We start from the raw sequence: 21531 nt of genomic DNA, 5'->3' as shown, positions 1-21531 counted from the left end.
GCATTTGGAGCCCATCAGCCCTGGCACGGTCCCTTCCCTGCAAAGAGCTCATCCTCGTCTCCTCCAGCTTTTGTTTTAACTATATTGTTCTTTTTCCTTTCCTTCACTGTCAAACCTCCAGTAATCTAACATAATCTTAAGACAACATTGTAAAATGTTGTCAGAGAAAAATATAGATGTCCAATGATAAGATAAGGCCATGTTGTTGGTTGTTGCATTAACTACTAACCACTTAAATACTAACCACTTAAATAAACCACTTAAACTACTAACCACTTAAATAAGTCTATTTTAAAAAGTCAGAATTCTAATTTCTCTAGAGGTCAGGAATCTCTAATTATTCTGCTTGTTGACTTTCATATATTTACAATTTCAATTCTAAAAAACAGTATAAAAGCAAAAAAGCTGGGGCACCTGGTTGGCTCAGTCAGTTAAGCATCTGCCTTTGGCTCAGGTCATCCTGGGATGGAGCCCCACATGGGGCTCCCTGCTCAGCGGGGAGCCTGCTTCTCCCTCTCCTTCTGTCGTTCCCCCTGCTTGTGCTCTCTTGTTTTTTCTCTCTCTCTCAAATAAATAAAATTTATTTAAAAAAGCACAAAACCTAATTGCTTCTTTTGAAAGAACACATTGGGTTGGGTAAAGACAAAAATAACTTTTGCTACCTGGGTAGGATATATAAGTAAATAATTTTACAGCCTCATATTGATAAAAGTCCATCTCAAAAGTTATTTTGAGTTATTTATTCTATTAAGTTATTTATTTTATTAGTTATTCTATTAAGATACTTTAAAAAGTAATTTTATCTCAGTTTGTGTTATTTTTCAGATAAATCACATAAGCTAAGCTAAGCCATAGTGGATGATGTATTTAAAATGTTAGACTTTACTTTTTAAGATAAAATTAATTTTATAGAGCATGTTATAAAATGATTATGACCTTCTTTGAGTGTTATGAAGAACAGATAATGTTTGTATTTATGATATGTAAATTTAAACTATCCCTTGATAGTATTTTGTCAAAGATTATTCATTCATTATCTAATTTTAATATTAGTCCCAAGCTTTAAAATTAATTATCTTGAATTACAATTTACACTGCCATTTAAAAATAATATAAGGGTGTCTGGGTGGCTCAGTCAGTTAAGCATCCAACTCTTGATTTCAGCTCAGGTCATGATCTTGGGGTTGTGAGATCGAGCCCCAAGTGGGGCTCCATTCTCAGCCCAGAGTCTGCATGAGATTCTCTCTCTCTCTCTCCCCCTTTGCCCATCCCACCATGTATGTACAGGCTCTCTCTCTTTAAATAAAGAGATAGGAGTGCCTGGGTGGCTCAGTGAGTTAAAGCCTCTGCCTTCGGCTCAGGTCATGATCCCAGGGTCCTGGCATCAAGCCCCACATCGGGCTCTCAGCTCAGCAGGGAGCCTGCTTCCCTTCCTCTCTCTTTGCCTGCCTCTCTGCCTACTTGTGATCTTTGTCTGTCAAATGAATAGATAAAATCTTTAAAAATAAATAAATAAATAAAGAGATAAAATCTTTAAGAATAGTATGATTCCTATTCATATTAAAAATCTGTCAAATAAATATGACATTCCACAGTTTCACTTTACTGCAGCATTGCCTAAAATTTATAACCACCATTAAAAAAACATACTAGCTGTAATTCAATTTTGTTGAACATATCTACAAACACTTAAATTTTTAGTGTAAATAATGATCTGACCTATGATATAAATACAAGGAATTTAGTAACTTCCAATTAAATATGCATCTTATCAGAGAACAGATCAGTCATGCATAAGCTAAAATGCATTTTAACTGCTTTACTGAGATATAATTTCCATACTATAACACTTAGTTTAAAGGATACAATTCAGTGTCTGTTAGTATAATTACAGAATTCCTCACCATAATCTAATTTACATTTTTGTCACCCCAAAAAGAAACCTGTACCCATTAGCTGTCCCTCCCCACCATGCCCCCCCACTCTCCCTCCTCCCAAGCTCTAGGCAGCCACCAATCTGTTTTCTGTATCTATAGATCTGCCTATTCCAGACATTTCATGTGAATGGTATCCTATAGTACATGGTCTTTTGTGACTGGCTTCTTCATTTGGCATCCATTTGAGGTTTATCCATGTTGTGGTATGTATCAGTACTCCATGCCTTTTTATTGCCAAATAATATTTTATTGTATGGATATACCATATTTTCTTTATCCATTTATCAGTTGATGAATGTTTAGGTAATGGTCTCATGAATGTTTGAATACAAGTTTTTGGGTGGACATATGTTTTCATTTCTCTGTTGGATAGATTTATGTAGAAATGGAATTGCTGGGTCATGTATAACTTTGTGTTTCAAATTTTGAGGTGAGTTTGATGTAAATGAGGTATAATTTTTGCATCATGTCCCAAACTAGAATAAAATCAGGGCTGAGATATTAAATTCACTAATTTTCATTAAAAAAAATAGTTTAACTTGTCCAAGTATTCATCTTTAGGAATATCCATTGAACTTTGAATTTTAGTATACTTCAACCACAGTTTGCAAAGTACTATTAAAGCACCGTTAGATCTCTTTAAATTTTGGATTAAAAATTCTGGTTAAGAAATATAGAAAAGGAGGCACCTATGTGGCTCAGCTGGTTGAGCATCCAACTCTTGATTCCGCCTCAGATCACAATCTCGTGGTCCTGGGATCAAGCCCCACATTGGGCTCTGTGCTCAGAAGAGAGTCTGCTTGGGATTCTCTCTACCCCTCCCCCTGCTCATGTTCTCCATCTTTCTCAAAAATAAGTAAAATCTTAGGAAAGAAAAAAGAAATATAGAAAGCATGACTGAGGGCTAACTCTATAGCTATTTTTATATTTTTGGATCCCTGATCCTTAGTAACTGAACACTACCGGTTAATGCCAAACTTCTGTGCATTTTCCCCCTTTTTGTTGTATGGTGGAGGAGGGATATTTTTCATACCCCTTACTCTAGAAATAAGTGTGTATTATCTTCTGCCTAGAAAATGTGAACTCCATTCATTTGAAAGTCTACTGTCTTGTTAGTTTCCCTCTGGAAAGGGGTAAAGTCACCTATAAAATTAAATTTTTTCTTATTGGTTAAAATTTCTTTCAGGTACTGCTCTTTTGCCTGGGATGGTGATAGAGAGGCTGTCTTGATAAATTGGATCTGTTTCAGTCTATTTCACACTATTCTTCTAATTCACTGTCAGACCAAGAGCTGGCAGAAATTTACCTTAACCCTTTCTCCCCACACCCTTGTAAAATCACCTAGACAGATTTCCCTTTTCCCTTCTTTTCAAAGTGAATCTGTTTGTTTAAGGAAGTATTCTCCTAACACACAAGAGACAAACTCCTGCAACCACAACCTTCATTCTTAGAGGTGTCCTAAGCAAGTGGGAAGGAAGCTAAAGGTCTAGTAGGGGCTCAAGGGACTCACTCACCATAAAAACAGAATACTATAAATAACCGCTTCCAAACACAGGCGAATGAACAGAAAACCTCTGAAAAAAATTCCTATGTACAATTTTTACGGTTAGACAGATGCAAATATCTACACATTCCGACCACAAGCAAGACACAGAAAACTTAAGACTTCTATGAATGTTGTCAAAGGATAATTTTCAAAAAGTTGAATGTGACTCTTAATATAGAATGAACATGTTAAGGATTTATTCAAGCTCTTAATAAAGAGTCCATCTGGTTCAAAGAGCATTCAAGAAACTATCTGAAAAAAGAATCTTAGAATAACATTGCTAGGTGAGATAGAAAAACTAGGTAATGTCCTTCAGGGCCATGAAAAATAAACAATATTTGGGATTTTCTTTTATACTGGGAAAAAAATCTACAAGTCTGGAATTTAATCAGCAATATTTAGCAAGTCCAATAAAGTTATATTTCTCTAAATCTTTGTGTGAGCCTGTCAAACAGGTCTTTAGTATTACATCAAAATGGCATACTGCCTTCCCTTTGTCTCGTTTCCAAGTTTTGGGTACTTTTTTCTTAATAATGCATACTTTTGCTCACCCTAAATTTTCTTTTTAAGGGCTTTGACTGTTTCTTAGTAAAGTAACAGACATTTAGCCATGGAATGTGTCAAATACAAAACACTGGCCATGGAAATCCTTAAAACACGGGACAGAAACTTTGGGTTCTACACTTGACTCCTTGGGAGTCCTTTATGTCTCTCAGATGTCAGTGTACCTCTTTAACCTCATTCTGGGAAGGAGTTCTATTTGAACTTCAACCCCATGTTCAACCACTTCGTAGGGCCTAGACTGCTCTCCAAGCTCTCCAAGCTCTCAACTTGGATGGCAAGTCATCTAAGCCCAGTAGAATGAGAATCCATTCAGATGGCCAGTAGACTTGGGCATTCAAGTGCTCAAATTGCCATAAACCAGCAAAAACTTCAAGGCTCAGGAAGAGAAACACAAAGCATGTCAATAGCATGCATGTCATGAAGTCTTTTAATCCAGAGGCTACTTGCAGCTCTGCCTCTTCTGAGCTGAGTGAGTCTCCATTGAACCTTCAAGAATCATTACACTAGGCATTGGCAAACTGTGACCCACGTAGTTTGGGTCTGCAACCTGTTTTTTATTTGGCCCACTTGGTGAAATTTGTGAAGGGTTGTTTAAATTTTTTTTAAAGGAATATGCAACATAGACTATATGTGACCTGTAAATCCTAAATATTTACTATCTCTCCCTTTTTAGAACAAGATACTTATCCCTGCACTTTAAAAAAAAAAAAATACAACTTTGTTGTTAGTATGTATCAAAGTTCTATAACCAACTTCCTATAAAAGAAAAGCTTTCTCGTTGGCTAATTTAAAGATTTGCTCTTGATAGGGACATTTTTTGGGAAAACAGAATGGTTAGAAAAGCATTAGATTTGACATCAAAAGAAAATAATATTTGTTAAAGGGCACTAAACTTGGTTGACAGTTGGTCAACTGTGTGGGTGTTAACTTCCCAGAACAAGTCTCAATGTCATTGAAGTTCATGAGAATCAGTTACTTGAGGTTGTATTGAGAGCACATTTCTTTCTGGAAAGAGGTTGCAACTTATATCATAGAAACAGATTAGGAACAGTTTTTCTTTACAAGGCAACGTATTGTGTATTTTAAAAGCATACACTGGGATGCAGTAAAAGAAAAGTAGGCTCTAGGAACCTTTGACGCCACACTAACTCTTACAGTTTAATTTAGGACTACATAAATAAATAGGAAGATGAAAAATTTGGAAGGGAGTCAGAAGACCATCACAAAGAGGATTAAAGCATTGAAAAACTGAATCTATGTGGAAAAAATGAAAGGAATTGGATGTTCCAGCTAAGATGAGGATGACAAGTAGAAATCTAACAATTACTTCCACGGGTATAAAGGGGATTCCAACTGAACATGAAGAGCAATTATACATCTCTTCTCAAAAGAGGTAAAAATTTAGGGCACATGGGTGGCACAGTCAGTTAAGCATCTGACTCTTAGTTTCAGCTTGAGTTATGATCTCAGGGTTGTAAGATTGAGCCCTACATTGAGCTCCGTGATGAGCATGGAGTCTACTGGAGATTCTCTCTCCCATTCCCTCTGCACATCCCACTCATGCTCTCTCTTTCTAAGACAAATAAATCTTAAAATAAAAAAAGAAAAGAGGTAAAAAAAAATTAACTTGCAGCATGAAAATGACATCAAGACATCATCCTTTACACAAATTTTCATAGAGCCTGGGTCTTTAAGACACTTTAAAAATAGAGTAGAGTTGGGGCTCTCTGCCATGGGTCGAATATGGTCTTGCCTGAAGGCTTAGTCAGATAGCCACTTGAGTTCATGTATTTTTCATTTAAGACCATACTGGATACAAGTCATCAGGTCTGCTATCCTTTGAGGAGATTAAAACCAGCATTGTCCCTGAGGACTTACTCTGTGCTGGAGAGGGTAAGGTAAACAAATATATGAGTAGCAAAGGTAAGGGGTAGCACTACCACAGGGGACAAGGAAATATTTGCAAGTATTTTAAATATCTGGAAAGAGAACCAATGAAAAATATGGCTTAGAAGGCAAAGACCTGAACTCAGGGAGAGAGCCATCCCTATCAGAAGAAAGAGCAATCCAGGCAGAGGGAATAGTGAATCTAAAGGTGTATCCTTGGCATGATGAAGAACAGTAAGAGGGTCAGGGTGAGGGAAGGCACTGAGAGGGGAGAATAGCAGTAATTAAGAGAGGATATTGTAAAAAGAAAAAAAAAGAGAGAGAGAGAGGATATTGTAGGCTCAGGGAGTGTCTTGCCCACTTCTTCTTCTTTTTTTTTTTTTAAATAAGAGTTTATTTTTAGGTAATCTCAACACTCAATGTGAGGCTCAAACTCACAACCCAGAGATCAAAAGTCAAATGCTCTACTGATTGAGGCAGCCAGGTGCCCCTCTACCCTTTTTAAAAGATTTTATTTTTGTCCACTTCCAGTCTGAGTGAACTGAGGAGCTGTTAGAGGATTGCGAACAATGAGGGGGAACATCTAACTTAACTTTTCAAAAGATTATTCTGGCTGCAGTGTAGAGAAGCCCTTAGCCAATTTTTTTTTGGCCTTGGGGCCCTTCACTCTTACAAAATTATTGAAGACCCCAAAAGAGCTTTGTGTGTTTTATATCTGTAGATATTTTACTATATTAGGAATTTAAAACTAAGTATTTATTTTAAAATGACAATAATGAAGCCACCAAAAGTTAACACAGATAATGTATTTTAATGAAAATAACTGTATTTTCTTCCAAAAAAGAGATAATAACATTGTTTACATTTTTATAGTTTCATCAGGGTCTGTTCAGCCTCTTCACTTTCAGATGTCATGTAGCTTCTAGAAAACTCCACTGTATACTCAGGAGAAAATGAGAATTAAAAGGCAAATAATGTGTAGTATTCACCTTACTGGTCCCTGAGAAGGCACCCTTTGAGAAAAAGAGGCAGAGAATGGACCAGACTATAAGAGGCAAGTGGAAGCAGGGACTAGTTAGGAAGCTGTTGCAATAAACCATGAGATATCCACTGGTGGCTTGGGTTGTAGCAGTCAATGTGGTAAGAAATAGTCCTATTCTGGAGATAATGTAAAGGTTGACCCCAGTAGGCTTTGTGGACAGAATGGACCTGGTTGTGAGAGAATAAAGTCAAAATTCCAGGTTTTGAACCAGAAGAACTGAAATGTGGAAGATTGTGGGAAGAGCAGATTTGGGGGTTAAAGGAAGAGTTCTGATTTGGACTTAATAATTTTGAAGTATCTATTAAACATCCAATTATAAATATCAAGTCTGCAGCTGGATATTTAAAGCTGGGATTTAGAAGGATTTTTAAAAATTGCCTTTAGATCCTTCAGTTATTTTTATTTATTTATTTATTTATTTATTTTTATTAACATATAATTTATTATTTGCCCCAGGGGTACAGGCCTGTGAATCATCAGGCTTACACACTTCACAGCACTCACCACAGCACATACCCTTCACAATGTCTATAACACAACCACCCTCTCCATACCCCACTCCCACGGCAACCCTCAGTTTGTTTTGTGAGATTAAGAGTCTCTTCTGGTTTGTCTCCCTCCTGATCCCATCTTGTTTCATTTCCCTACCCGCCAAACTCCCCATGTTGCCTCTCAAATTCCTCATATCAGGGAAATCTTATGATAATTGTCTTTCTCTGATTGACTTATTTTGCTAAGCATAATACCCTCTAGTTCCATCCATGTCATTGCAAAAGGCAAGATTTCATTTCTTTTGATGGCTGCATAGTATTCCATTGTATATATACACCATCTCTTCGTTATCCATTCATCTGTTGATGGACATCTAGGTTCTTCCCATAGTTTGGCTATTGTGGACATTGCTGCTATAACCATTCAGGTGCACATGCCCCTTTGAATCCCTACATTTGTATCTTTAGGGTAAATACCCAGTAGTGCAATTGCTGGGTCATAGGGTAGCTCACTTTTCAACGTTTTGAGAAACCTCCATGCTGTTTTTCAGATTGGCTGCACCAGCTTGCATTCCCACCAACAGTGGGTTTCCCTTTCTCTGCATCCTTGCCAGCATCTGTCATTTCCTAACTACCATTCTGACTGGTGTAAGGTGGTATCTCATTGTGGTTTTGATTTGTATTTCCTTGATGCCGAGTGTTGTGGAGCACTTTTTCATGTGTCTGTTGGCCATCTGGATGTCTTCTTTGCAGAAATGCCTGATCGTGTCCTCTGCCCATTTCTTGATTGGATTATTTGTTCTTTGGGTGTTGAGTTTGATAAGGTCTTTATAGATTTTGGATACTAGCACTTTATCTGATATGTCATTTGCAAATATCTTCTCCCATTCTGTCAGTTGTATTTTGGTTTTGTTGACTGTTCCCTTTGCTGTGCAAAAGCTTTTGATCTTGATGAAGTCCCAATAGTTCATTTTTGCCCTTGCTTCCCTTGCCTTTGGTGATGTTTCTAGGAAGAAGTTGCTGTGGATGAGGTCAAAGAGGTTGCTGGCTGTGTTCTCCTCAAGGATTATGATGGGTTCCTTTCTCACATTGAGGTCCTTCATCCATTTTGAGTCTATTTTTGTATGTGGTGTAAGGATATGGTCCAGTTTCATTTTTCTGCATGTGGCTGTCCAGTTTTCCCAACATCATTTGTTGAAGTCTGTCTTTTTTCCATTGGACATTCTTTCCTGCTTTGTCAAAGATTAGTTGACCGTAGCAGTGAGGGTCCATTTCTGGGTTCTCTATTCCATTCCATTGATCTATGTGTATGTTTTTGTCCTCAGTATCTTTTAAAGAAAGAATGCATAAAAGTAAGTTTTCTGAGCCTTTCAGTGTTAAAAATCTATTATTTATTCTACTCTCAGACTTGAAAGTTAGTTTGGCTGGATACTGAACTCTAAATTAACAATTACTTTCACTAAGAATTCTAAAGGTTTTCTTTTTTACCATTATCTTTTGGTATGTAGTATTGTCACTGAAAAGTCTCATGCTGGTATGGGTTTTGTTTCTTTGTGTGTATCTTCTAACTTCTCTCCCACAGAGGCTTTTAGGATTCACCTCTTTATCCCTGAGTTCTGAAACCTCATGATAGCACAGGTATTTATATCCATTCATTGCTGGACACTTTGGTCAGCCTTTTTTAATATTGAGTCTCATATCCTGCAGTTTGGGAAAATTTTGCAATGTTTCCCTGGTAGGTTCTGCATTCATTTTATCTTTTTACTCTATGAACTTTCTGTCTTTTAGCTGTCAGATCTGGAATCTATATATCTATTTGTTCTTCCCCTTTGCCTTTTTATTTGACTTTAAGATGAATTTCCTCAGCATTATAATCTAACCCATATATTGACTTTTTTATTATCTTATTTTTAATTTCCAAGTTTTTTCTGATATGTTTGTTTTATGGACACAATATCTTCTACTAGTACCCTGAGAATATTAGTTATTAATTTAAATGGGGTCTGTTTGTGTGTTTCTCCTGCTTTTGGTTTTTCTGTGCATTCATTCACTCTTGATTATGTGTTTATATCTGAATTTCAGGTTGGAAGCATTCCCCAAATGGCTGGTAATCTATAATAGTGTTTTCACATTTAATAATGAAGTATAGAAAGCTGTTTAGGAGTATTGTGTGAATTGTAGAATTTATCCACCGAAGAGCTTCCCAGTGGTTGTTGAGATGGTAAGCAGCCTTTTGAGGAAAGCTTCACCTTAGACAACATTGTTCCGGGATTACAACCTAGCATCTCATTGCCTTTCAAGGTCATGTCTACATCATCTTTATCCCACACAAAACCCAGTAGTGTGTGTGTTTGTGTGTGTGTGTGTGTGTGTGTGTATAATAGTGTATATTGACTGGACACATAGGGGTGAGACTCTTTTTATTGATGAGAAAATACCAGGCCTGTAGGACTTGTCTAATATAGTGTGGTCAGAGGTGGAGTTTGGTCTCAAAACTTGAACTTCCAGCCTACTGTTCTTTCTACAACTAACACTCTTCATACTTTCCATCAGAGCCTCCCACAGGATAGAAGAGATTTTCAGAAATCAGGCTTTCAGAATTTCAGCTTATTTCAGAAATCTAGAGTAGAGCTAGAAGCATTCTGTTGAAGGACCAATTTTCATTTACTATCTTGTATTTTAATTTTAAAAAGTACATTTAACTACACCCTTGTTGGTTTCAATATAATACTTTCTTTTAATCCAAAATCTTTGAGTAACCTCAGTGTGCCTATAAAATCTGCCATGTGTATCCCATGGCTTCTCATCCTCCCCATCTGGCATGCATTCACCTCCTCCACCGTGAGCACTGGCCCAGCGACTAGAGAGTTAGGATATTATTGCAAATACTCTTAGAGTCTTTCTCCATCCCTAACAGTGACTGAAATAAGAAAGGACATTCTTTCTTTCTCTCTCACACCAGTGGGAACATAATCCTCTGGGTATATGATGTCAAGGTTCAGCCTCCTTGTCTTGACATTCTAGCTTTGGTATCATGTATCCCTCACTGGTCTGATTGAAGATGATGAATACGAAGTCTTCTTCCCAACTCGCAATTGGGGAGGAGGTTACTTAGAGGGTATACTCCTTGCCTTGAGGGGCACAACTCAGAGTTGATTATATTTTTTTCCTCTTTCTATTTCGCTGGCCAGGACTAAGTCACATGGTCACCCCTGGAGGACTGGCACATGTACTTACCTATTATCATGTAAAAAGGAGAGACTGGATGTTGGGAGACAATAAGTGATCTTCTCTCCCACCATGATATTGCTGTCTTGTAGCTGAAGGCACAAAAAGCATAGGCGCACACATTGTTGACCATCCCATAGGCCCCAGAAAGGCAGCTATGTTGGTAGATGGCAGTAGTCAGAGGAACAGCCTTTCTGAAGTTGTGTGTTCTTCACAGAAGCAGGTCTACCCACCTGACGGTGTGCAGTAGGAAAGGATTTGTCCTTAGGTCAACTGCTCGGTTAACCTTATCATCACTTTATCATTATCTTTAAGATTTCCTGCTACTCAAGAGTTTCCTAAAACTCCAGGTCATACTCTGGACATGCTTGATGCTGAGTGAGTAAGCTCCAGGAGCCAATAAGCTGTGGGGGACCTGGCAGATTTGCACATCTGAGACCTCTGGGTTTGCAGACACCTGGTTCAAGAATTGAGGCAGGGTGGCATTTTCATGGGGTTTGTTTCAATATACCCATGCAACAAGGACAGGTAACACTTGGAATTGGGATGGTTGATTGGAGGAAACTGGCCCATCTTGAAAAAAATTCATAAACATTTTAAGAAGGACACCACAATTTTGGGGTACTTTTTGGACCCTCTCCATAAGCAGTAAATATAGAGAAACATACAGTAAGTAGGGTTGTTGAGGACCCAAAATCTTCCAAAGAGAGAAGCCTAGCTCATATTTTCTTAATTAAATAATGAGGTTGATAATTGTCATATTTATTGCCAGGCACTTTTCAAACTGTGCATAATTTAAAGATGTTGACACAGGGCTAAATTTTAAACCCAGGTCTTCTGGCTGTAAAATTTGCATTGTAACCACTACATTAGGTTGAACAAAATGGTGAGTGGGGATGACTTTTTATTTTTGTAGATGAATGTGGCTGTTCATGACTAAACTTCGTGTTCTGGGAATGTTGATGTTCAGTGATGTAATATATACATGCAAGGTTAATAACAAGAGTGTTATTTATTAGTTTTATTGTGGGCATATAGTTGTTTGGGACTAAGGACTTTAGATCACCCTAGATACACACAACAGCTGTAATCACTTCACAGAGAAGGAAATTTGCACAAACTACCTTTACATTTTATATTAAGATGCTCTGAAATTCATGCCAGTGTCCTAAGTAGGAGCACATCCTTTCTTTGTAGGTTCACCTAAGGATGGTCGTGTGCTCAGTAAGCAGTGGCCCCTGGGGTTAGAAGAAGGATGCTGAATTTGAGGAGAGCATGCCTCTGCAGAAATTTTCAGGGGATTTGTTCTGCCATAGAAGAGAAAAAAAACATTAGACCCAAACTGGAGCCACACACAAAGGAGCATGTCACGTTAGAATATTTTATATACATACCCAAAAATGGTGTAAGGGAGGCGAGGTGTGTTCTCAATGTCAAGCAGCAAACATATTTATAGAGAACCCCGGGAATGTGAGTGTGTGACTTCGAGCATCTTTACACTCACTCAGCTGTATTGAGATTTTTTTGTAATCGAAATACACCACTGTGCTTTTCAAAAGCCCCCCTGTGCCACATCCAAATACGAGCAGAATAGGTCTCTTATATGAAGAAACCACAAATCTTGAAAACAGTGGTGTTCCTTGATGTGCTTTGGCCACACTACTGTTTGGCTTAACTAACATTTCTGGTAATGGAATTGCTTGAGTCTCAAAATTAGTTTGCTTAGAATTTTTATGTTTCTGCCAGACCTCTTCCTGTTGATATATACAAACTGAATCAAAATTATTTGCATGACATCATAAGTAGTGTAAGTATAGCATCTGAAAACAGCCTAAGGCTTTGATAGATTAATTAATCTATTTGGGTGTGTTTGCTTGGAAACCTGGAGCAAAGCCTGTTGTAAAAATATATTTGTTTTTAGAATATAATCTGAAAAAGAGTTAGAAAGTTTGTAACCTCCATAACATTTTAAAATAGTCATTCCCGGGAGGCTGGGTAGCTCAGTCAGTTAAGCGGCTGCCGTTGGCTCAGGTCATGATCCCTGGGGTCCTGGGATGGAGCCCCGGCATTGGGTTCCCTGCTCAGTGGGAAGTCTGCTTCTCCCTCTTCCTCTGTCCTTCTGCCTGCTTGTGCTCGTTCTCTCTTTTGCAAATAAATAAATAAAATCTTTTTAAAAATTAAAATAAAATAGCCCTTCCCCATCTCTCAACGCCTTGTACTTCAACTAAGACATTTATTTTGTGGAAGTGGGGAAGGTAGAGAAACATAATATTTTAAAAATAGACAACTATGTCCTCACTTTAAAAAAGATTTTACCTAAGCACCATCGCTGTTTTTATATTAGAATCACCTCTGAACAGGATTGAAGAAATCTTCCTTGCCTTTTTTTTTAAGATGTTATTTATTTATTTACTTACTTAGAGAGAGCGTGAGTGGGGTGAGGAGCAGGGGCAGAGGCAAAGGGAAAGAGAGAATCACAAGTAGACTCCACACTGAGCGTGGAGCCTGAGGCAGGGCTCGATCTCAGGACTTTGAGATCATGACCTGAGCTGAAATCAAGAGTCAAATGCTTAACCGACTGAGCCATGCAGGTGCCCCTTCATTGTCTTTCTAAAACTAAGCAATTGGTATAAAAACTGAACCTGTATCTTATTCTTCATTATCAAGTGATAAACTATGTTTATTAATAATATGGACATTCAGTATGCTGAAAATGGACAGTTTTCTCACAGGAAAATGGACTCTTCATACTCTCATTTAGCTATTGGATGAAGTAGATTCTACCCTTTAAGTTCTCTACAGTTATTAAGTGTTTGACCAAGAGACTGAAGAGCTAAGAGATTTAATGCCAGAGCGTTAGGAGCCACTACCAATAGAAAAGCAAACAGAAATTTAAAAGAAAACACATACTAGTGTAATACACACACACAGAGTAGGTATTATCCCCTGAGTATAATATAAATTTAAAAGAAAGCATCTCCAATATGATAATGTAAGCTAATAGGAAATTTTAAGTAGCACCACTCCCGTTTTTAAAGAAATTCTGTTTAAAGTAAACACCCTTTCTTGTTAACGGTTTCCTAAATTAAATCTCAAAGGAATTCAGTCTTCAATTCTGTTGTTTCTATTATCTGTGGAATGTTAGGTTTAGTAACTGAGAACAGCTGGCTGTAAAAACAGATTCACTCGCTGTAGTCAGGCTTCTCTGCTTACCATTGTGTACCTCTGGGCGGGACATTTAAACCTTCCACAGACGTGATCTCTTCTATAAGCGTGGGCTCACGATACCTGGAGCCTGGGGATGTTTGGGGATGAAGTAATATGTTACATGCCAAGGTCCAGACCCTCACCAGGTACACAGCCAACCATAGGTCACGTTGTGTTAGAAATGCGTTTTCCTTTATACGTGAAGAGATCTTTGCTAAGTAAGCTCAATACTCACTGTCATTCTAAAATAAAAATGACTGTAAAATTAAAATGGATTGCAGTTCTAACATTGACAAGCATCGTCTGCATTTCGAGAATGTTCTGGAAGGGTAAATCATTGCTGCCCGCGTGGAGCTTCTTGTCTATGTCCGACCGTGACGGCTCAAACTAGGGCAGAGGCTCAGAGTGCCAACGTGAGCAACGCTCTGCCCTTGCAGAGCGTTTGGGGATGAAGTCCTATGTTACATGCCAAGGTCCAGACCCTGGCTAGGTACACAGCCAACCACACTGGAGTTCCCGTGTGGGAGGGGCAATAGATGGTGTGTAAATAACCCAGGGAGGGGAGTGAAGGATGAACAGAGCAGGTAGGGAAAGTGTTGATCCTGGGCTGCATATGAAAAGACTCAGCCACAGGCTTCCAAAATAGGACTCTGCCCTTATGGTCAAAGACCCTCGCAGATGTCCTCCAGCGGCATGCATTTCGCATGGAAAGGGGACCGCAGGGAGAACCTGTCTTGAAGTGCTGTTCTGGGGAAAGAGAGGGTTGGAGGTACACAGGAACTGAAGATGTGATTAACCTATTCCTTATAGCTATAAAATATACATGTATAGAGTGCTGAAGTCCTTCTAAATAAGTGAGTTCTGCTATGATAGGCCCAGATGAAGCTCTGGTTTTTCCTTCAGATTTCATCTAATGTTTTATCACAGGAAGAGGAATTAAGGTGTTTGTAGGGAAATAGGTCTCAACCTCAGCTGCGTGTTAGAATCACCTGAGAAACCTCCTGCCCAGGGGCCACCCCAGCTCTTCTGACTTCATGGACCCAAGCATCAGTATTTTTAGCACTTTCTAGCTCATCCCAGTGTGCAGCCAACAGTGAGAGCCGCCCTGGGTAGCTCTACCAACCATGGGTTTTGTTTTCCCCAAGATGTTCTAATAAGTTTCAGAAGACTGGCTCAGCCCAGATTCTGTCAACAGGTTTTCCAATTGACAGTTCATAATTTCCTATCTGGTCACGTGTTTTCCCTTTGGAAACACATGCCACTTTCTGCCGTTTCGTAAGTGACGCTGGCTCCCAGGGAAAGATTTATCTTAGGCTCTGACTGGAGTGGCAGGGGGCTTTTCTCAGCTGGCGTTCTGCCTCGAGAGAGAGTCTTGCCTATTTTTTCACATTTCCAAGGCATGACCAACTGACAGGTTTTGTTCTAGAGCCTTCTATTCAGTCATTTAGTAACGGGTTCTTCCTGTCTACCATAAACTTCTCACCTAGTGGTTTGAAGTCCATTTTTGTACCCAAAGTTGAAGCATTTTGTATCTGGTACCTTAGTCTGTCCATGCACTTAATGGTTCTTGACTCACCTGCTATACGTCTATTTTCCTTTGTTTATCTCAGTGTATGTGACATTCCTGTATGGGCTCTGTTTCTACTACCTTTTCACTTAGCAAATATCTATTGAATGACAAATATGAGCCAGACCTTCTCCTAGATGTTACAGACAAAAGAATGTCCAAAGCAGGCAAAAATTCCTGCCCCTGTGGGACTTACATTCAAGTGAGAGGGAACAGAAGAGGAATATATGGGTAAAATATGTGGTGTGTTCAAGGTGCTAAATGCTATAAAGAAAAATAAGGCAGGGCAGGAGGCACAGAGTGCTGGGGTTCGGCGTGGTTTGTGGAATGAAATCAGCTTTGCCGTGTTTTCCAAGCAAAAGCTGGTGAAGTCTTGGACCAGAGCATTGGTGACAGAGATGGTGAAAACTGGTTAGAATCTGTGTATGTTTCAGCGAGGCCTTCAGAAAGCAAGGGATTGAACCAGACAGAATTCCAGGCAGAGGGTACTACAAATGTCCTGAGGCAGGAGTGAACCTGGAATGTTTAAGAACCTGTAAGAAGGACCAGTGCCCTGGAACAAAGTGAGAGTGATGGAGAGGGATAGGAAACTGATATTGGAGGGAGGAGTGGTGTAGACTGCATGGGGCCTTATAGAATTTTGGTAAAGCTTATGGCTTTTTTTCCCTCTAAGTGAGATGAGCAGAGGAGATGTCTAGGAGTGTCTGGCCCAACATTTTAATACGATCATCTGGCCGCTCTGTTGAGACTTAATCTGCATGGGTCAGTGGTAGAAGCAGGGAGATCTGTTCTAAGAGCAATAATCTAGTTGAGAGATGATGGCTTGAACCAGGGTAATAGCAACAGAGATGAGTCAGAAACAGTTGGATCTGGATAGAATTTGTAGAATTTGTTGCTCTTAAGTGTCTGATGTTTTTCCACATTCCTCTTAAGAGAGTCTCAAACTCTAGTAACAGACCCAAATCATTATAGTTATAGGAAAAGATTAACTTTCTGGCTCTTGAATACCCCAAATTCAGTATCCTGTTGTTTTTTTTTTAAAGAGCAGCAGTATTGCTGATTTGTTCTACTTCTGATCCACCTTAACTTCTCACCTTTTCCTGCTCTCGGGCATTACTGGTTCTGTTGCTGGCAGACTATATTGACACAAATAATCAGTGATCACTGTTGCATTGCTGTTGCCTAGTAAATACCTGTTCTTCCTTTCTTGTGGCCTTTACCTGATTCCGTGGTAGGTCCCTGGAAGGTGGCTTAGGCAGGCAATGGGAATAGAGGAAAGAACATAATCCTACTAATATTTTTATAAAGGAACCTTGGGTTCAGAATAAGCCAGGCTGAGAACACCTCTTTTCCCACTCCCATCTTCCTTCTCCCAACTCCTTGAATAAGACAAAAAAAAAGTCTCCTTTTCAGCCTCTTCATAAATCTCTCGGGGGGCTTTGGATGCATTCTTTGCATCCCCTTTGCCTCTATGTGCAGTTTGCATGAGAAATGCAGTGTGTTGTAAGCCATCTGGGGTTCTCCTCCCTAAAACTAAGTGCACTTAACTCTAAATCCTGGTATTCACAGAAATATATCTGTTACACATTTTTAACCACTGGGAGAATTTCAAAATAAGTATATGTTTGTCTTTCATTCCACAACTATTTATTGAGTACTTTCTATGTGCCAGGCACTGTTTTGCACACTGGGAGATAGGAATGAACAAAATAAAGTTCCTGTTTCTTATAGAACTGAGCTTATAACTCAGGAAACAGACAACACAAGTAAACAAGGGAATGCATATGTAGGACATCTGTCAAAGATAATGCTGTTGAGAAAAGTCACTTAGAATGAAAAAGGGAGGGCGCCTGGGTGGCTCAGTGGGTTAGGCCACTGCCTTCGGCTCAGGTCATGATCTCGGGGTCCTGGGATCGAGTCCCGCATCGGGCTCTCTGCTCGACAGGGAGCCTGCTTCCCTCTCTCTCTCTGCCTGCCTCTCTGTCTACTTGTGATCACTCTCTGTCAAATAAATAATAAATAAAATCTTTAAAAAAAAAAAAAAAGAATGAAAAAGGGAATGCTGGACTGGTGTGCTACTGGCCCTAGCAAGTTAGTATTCATATTTTAAATAGGGTGACCAGAGAGGCACATGGGTGGCTCAGTTGGTTAAGCGGGTATCTTTTGATTTCAGCTCAGGTCATGATCTCAGGGTCATGGAATCGAGCCCCACATGCAGCTCTGTGTTCAGTGGGGAGTCTGCTTGAGATTCTCTCTCTGCCCATCCCACTTGCGCTCACTTGTGCTCTCTCTCTCTTTCTCTCTCTCAAATAAATCTTAAAATAAAATAAAATAGTGTGACCAGAGAAGGCATCTGATAATACGACATTTGCACAGAAACCTAAGGAAATGAGAGTGACTCAGTCCCACATCTGGTGGGAAAATACTCCTTGCTACAGGAAGTCCTTAGACAGCTTTGACAGCTTTCGTCTCGCTATGCACTTCCTAAGTGACTTCATCCTGCCCCATGGCTTTACCTACTTCCTGTAGGGTGATGACTCCCACATTTGTATCTCCTGCCCAGATCTTCCTAGCTCCAGCCTACTATATCCAGCGGTGAGTGGAGCCCCTGATAGGTGGCTCAGACTTAACAGGTCTCTAACCAAGCTTATCACTCCCCGAACCTGCTCTTGCTGAGGCATCCCTCTCCTCTTAGCAGATGGCAATCCTATGCTTTCTCTTTTGCAAGTCAAAAATCTTGGTGTCATCTCCCTCTCTGAAACCCCACATCTCATGCATCAGGTTGATCAGGATTACTTATACTGGGGAAAACTGGAAAAGGTGGAAACTTGGAGAGCTGGGACAAAGCAAGTGAGATAAAGCAGAAAGCTTACCAGTAATGGAAGGATCTGCAGGGCACTCTTTGATGGTGTGAAGAAAACTGAAGCTAAGGGAATGTGCGCCCTGGAACTCAGTTGACGTGAAGCTATGTCATAAGCCAGATGTGTCCTAAAAGAGCTACAACTTCGGAGTGGTCCACTATATTTGGATATATCTTAACATCAAAAATTAGCTGGCACAACTAAGGCTATAGCCCCAGGGAGTGGAAGGAGACTTTAGGTACCCATGAGAGTATTCACATGAAATTCACCTGAAGTATTTTTGTAAAGTTTATTTATTTGAGAGAGAGCCGGGGAGGGGAGACGTGGAAGGAGGGTGAGAGAGACAGAGTCTTAAGCCAGCTCCACACTGAGCGGGGTACCCTACACTGGGCTCGATCTCGTGACCCTGAGATCACGATCCCAAGCTCAAACCAAGAGTTGGACCTTCAACCGACTGCACCACCCAGTCACCCCCACCTGAAGTATTTTTCTATTCCCTGCCTCTGGAAACTTTGTGGACCTGTATGGGGAAGTCAAAAATACAGAGTCATAATTTTAAAAAGATGGTGAACATTAGAACCATTTTGTAGAAAAACCAGTCCCCTTTGTGGGCATATCTGTACTAAAGCAAAACACTTTGCTGGGGCATCAGGGAAGGGAAATTCTGATAATCTTCTAGGGGCAAGAGATGGTTAATAGTTAAGTGTGTTGGCCAAATTAATTTGAAAAAGAACAATGAAAAGGAAGTAAGTAGTCGCTGTCCTTCTATTTTAATTTGGTATACATTTCCCAGTATTCAAGTTTTCAGTACAGAAGGTTCTTGCTGTTTTGCTACTCTGAGTTCCTGGAAATCACATGGGGATTCCCCCAAAAAGAGATTGGAACAGTATAAAATTTGAGTATGGCCTTCTCCAACCAAGGGTTTAGTATCAAATGAAAAATAGGTATAACCAAAAGTATAATATTAAGGACTCTCTGTGCCTCTGGTAAAATTCTGTTTTTCTAGCTATTTATGATAGAATAATAAGTCTCATACCAGTTCCTCCTTTCCAGAGAGAAGCTGAGCCCTTTATAACCTTTAAGAAGATCTTACCTCAGACTGGATTTATTTCTCAGTGCCAGAATTTAGACTAGAGTGAACAAATTGCAAATATGATTGCCCTGAATTCAGTCCTCAGATAGCTAACTCCTCAAATAGGTGTTGTTGCCCATGGATGACAAGGCTGAATTTCCCGTAAAGGAAGTTGTTAGAGACTGAAATAATTTCTCTAATGAACTACAATGAGCTTGGACATTGGAATTTGACAGACCCAAGTGGGAAGCTTTGCTATGCCATTAACAGTCTTTGAAACTTTGGAGGAATTATTTAATCTCTCTTTGCACACTTCCTCTTCTGTAGAGCAAAGATAATACTACCTCATGGGTTTAATGTGGAAGCCCCACAGAAAGTGTGTTTAACGCCTGGCAGTTAGGAGACACAAAAATATTAAATAGTCATTACTATTATGCTTTTCCTTTTCCATCTAACAAAAATGATTCAAAGTTTGTTTCTTCTGTTCTTATAAAGAATTGCTCTGTAGTGTGATACCCCAGGTTAGAACTGAAGGCTCCAAACACCAAGGAACTCTTATTCTTGCTAGTAAGTATCACACTTACCAAATTGATTGCTAGCTTTATCGATAGTATTAGTAGCTGTCATATGTTGAGTGCTATAGTATTGCAATTAGTGTTTGCTGCAGTTCTCCCAGTAGTCCTGTGAAGAAAGATTCTATTCCTTTCTCCATTTTAAAGAAGAAACAGATTCAGTAAAAACTGCTCATTGTCACCCAGCTCACAAGTAGGCAGAACCAAGATTCACACTCAGGTGCTTTGACTTGCGTGCTGTGCCCCCCATCACTGTAATTCTAGAGGAATACGCTAAAACCCTCGTACTACATTAATAATGACTGTCTATTCTTGGCTTCATCACTAGGGACATATCACCTCCCAAAATGCAGAGCTTGGGCTTGGAAAATGTAACCTATTCCTTACTTTTGTTTCTTTCTTTTGTCTTTTCCTAAAGCCAGCACCCTAGAATGTGTGGAGGTGCCATGCCATTTGGGGAAAAAGGAGTGGGTTGGAAATAATACATAAAGCTGCACTTCTAAAGTCATTTAAGATCACACATTACCGAAGAAAGTCTCATCCGATCCCTGTAGACCCTTTGCCTTCCCCCCGTTTAATTCTGGGAGTTAAAAGAAAGGTACAGAATGTTTATTAGATTAGCTTAGTCCTTATTACTATGGTTCTACTCCCTTGGATATTCTCTTTCTTTAATCTGTTTACATGTTTTTTGCCTGTTGCCATGGTAAAGCTCATTCCATGAGTGAGAAACCTTAGTGCTAAAGGAGGTTTTCTTAATGTTAAATCTTGCATTTTCACTTCCACATTTTATCTTGGTGTTACTAGGGCAACCCAAATAATTTCATTTTCTCTTTGAAGTTGATGCCTTTAAAGCTGTTATACCCTCATGCTGACTCATTCATGTTCTTACTTCTTTTCTAGTTTAATTCCCACTGCTGCTTTCTTTACACAGATGTTTTCTGCTTTTCTGTAGCCACAATGGCTGAGGTAGTGTTGGTATAGAAGTTAAGTATATGGGGGAATTACAGATCCTACTGAGGATTAGAAAAGGGCTATGGACCTTCTTAGCAGAGGAAAAAATAAATGCCAGATTAAGAAATAATGGGTGAGTATACAATGGGGAAAAGACAGGCTCTTCAATAAATGGTGTTGGGAAAACTGGACAGTTACCTGCAAAAGAATGAAACTGGACCACTACCTTATACCCCACAAAAAAGTAAACTCAAAATGGATTAAAGACTTGAATGTAAGGCTAAGGCCATAAAACTCCTAGAAGAAACATAGGGGATATGCTCCTTGACATCAGTCTTGGCAATGATTTTTTTGGATTTGACACCAAAAGCAAAAATAAACAAGTGGAGACTACATCAAGCTAAAAAGCTTCTATGTGGGAAAGGAAACCGTCAATGAAATGAAAAGACAGCCTAGGGAATAGGAGAAAATACTTGCAAATCATATTTCTAATAAGGGGTTAATATCCAAAATATGTGAAGAACTCATATAATTCAATAGGTGGGAAAAAAGCAGTTCTATTAAAAATGGGCAGAGGATCTGAATAGTTCTTTTTCCAAAGAAAAC

At 39.3% G+C, this 21531-nt stretch overlaps 1 protein-coding gene across 2 annotated transcripts in view; it reads left to right on the top strand.

Moving 5' to 3' along the window:
* The window catches only part of LRRC8C (leucine rich repeat containing 8 VRAC subunit C), an 80520-nt gene that overhangs the window by 6308 nt on the left and 52681 nt on the right, over positions 1-21531 (top strand). Inside the window, exon 2 of one of the 2 annotated variants that reach the window (XM_047725937.1) lies at positions 9050-9105. The exons of the other annotated variant lie outside the window; for it this stretch is intronic. The gene's annotated coding sequence lies outside the window, so the exon portion shown is untranslated. The remainder of the gene's footprint in view (positions 1-9049; positions 9106-21531) is intronic. 2 annotated transcript variants of the gene reach the window in all.

This window comes from Lutra lutra, chromosome 4, assembly GCF_902655055.1.
Source record: "Lutra lutra chromosome 4, mLutLut1.2, whole genome shotgun sequence".
NCBI classification, from domain to species: domain Eukaryota; kingdom Metazoa; phylum Chordata; class Mammalia; order Carnivora; family Mustelidae; genus Lutra; species Lutra lutra.
This window is presented reverse-complemented; position numbering and strand designations above follow the sequence as displayed.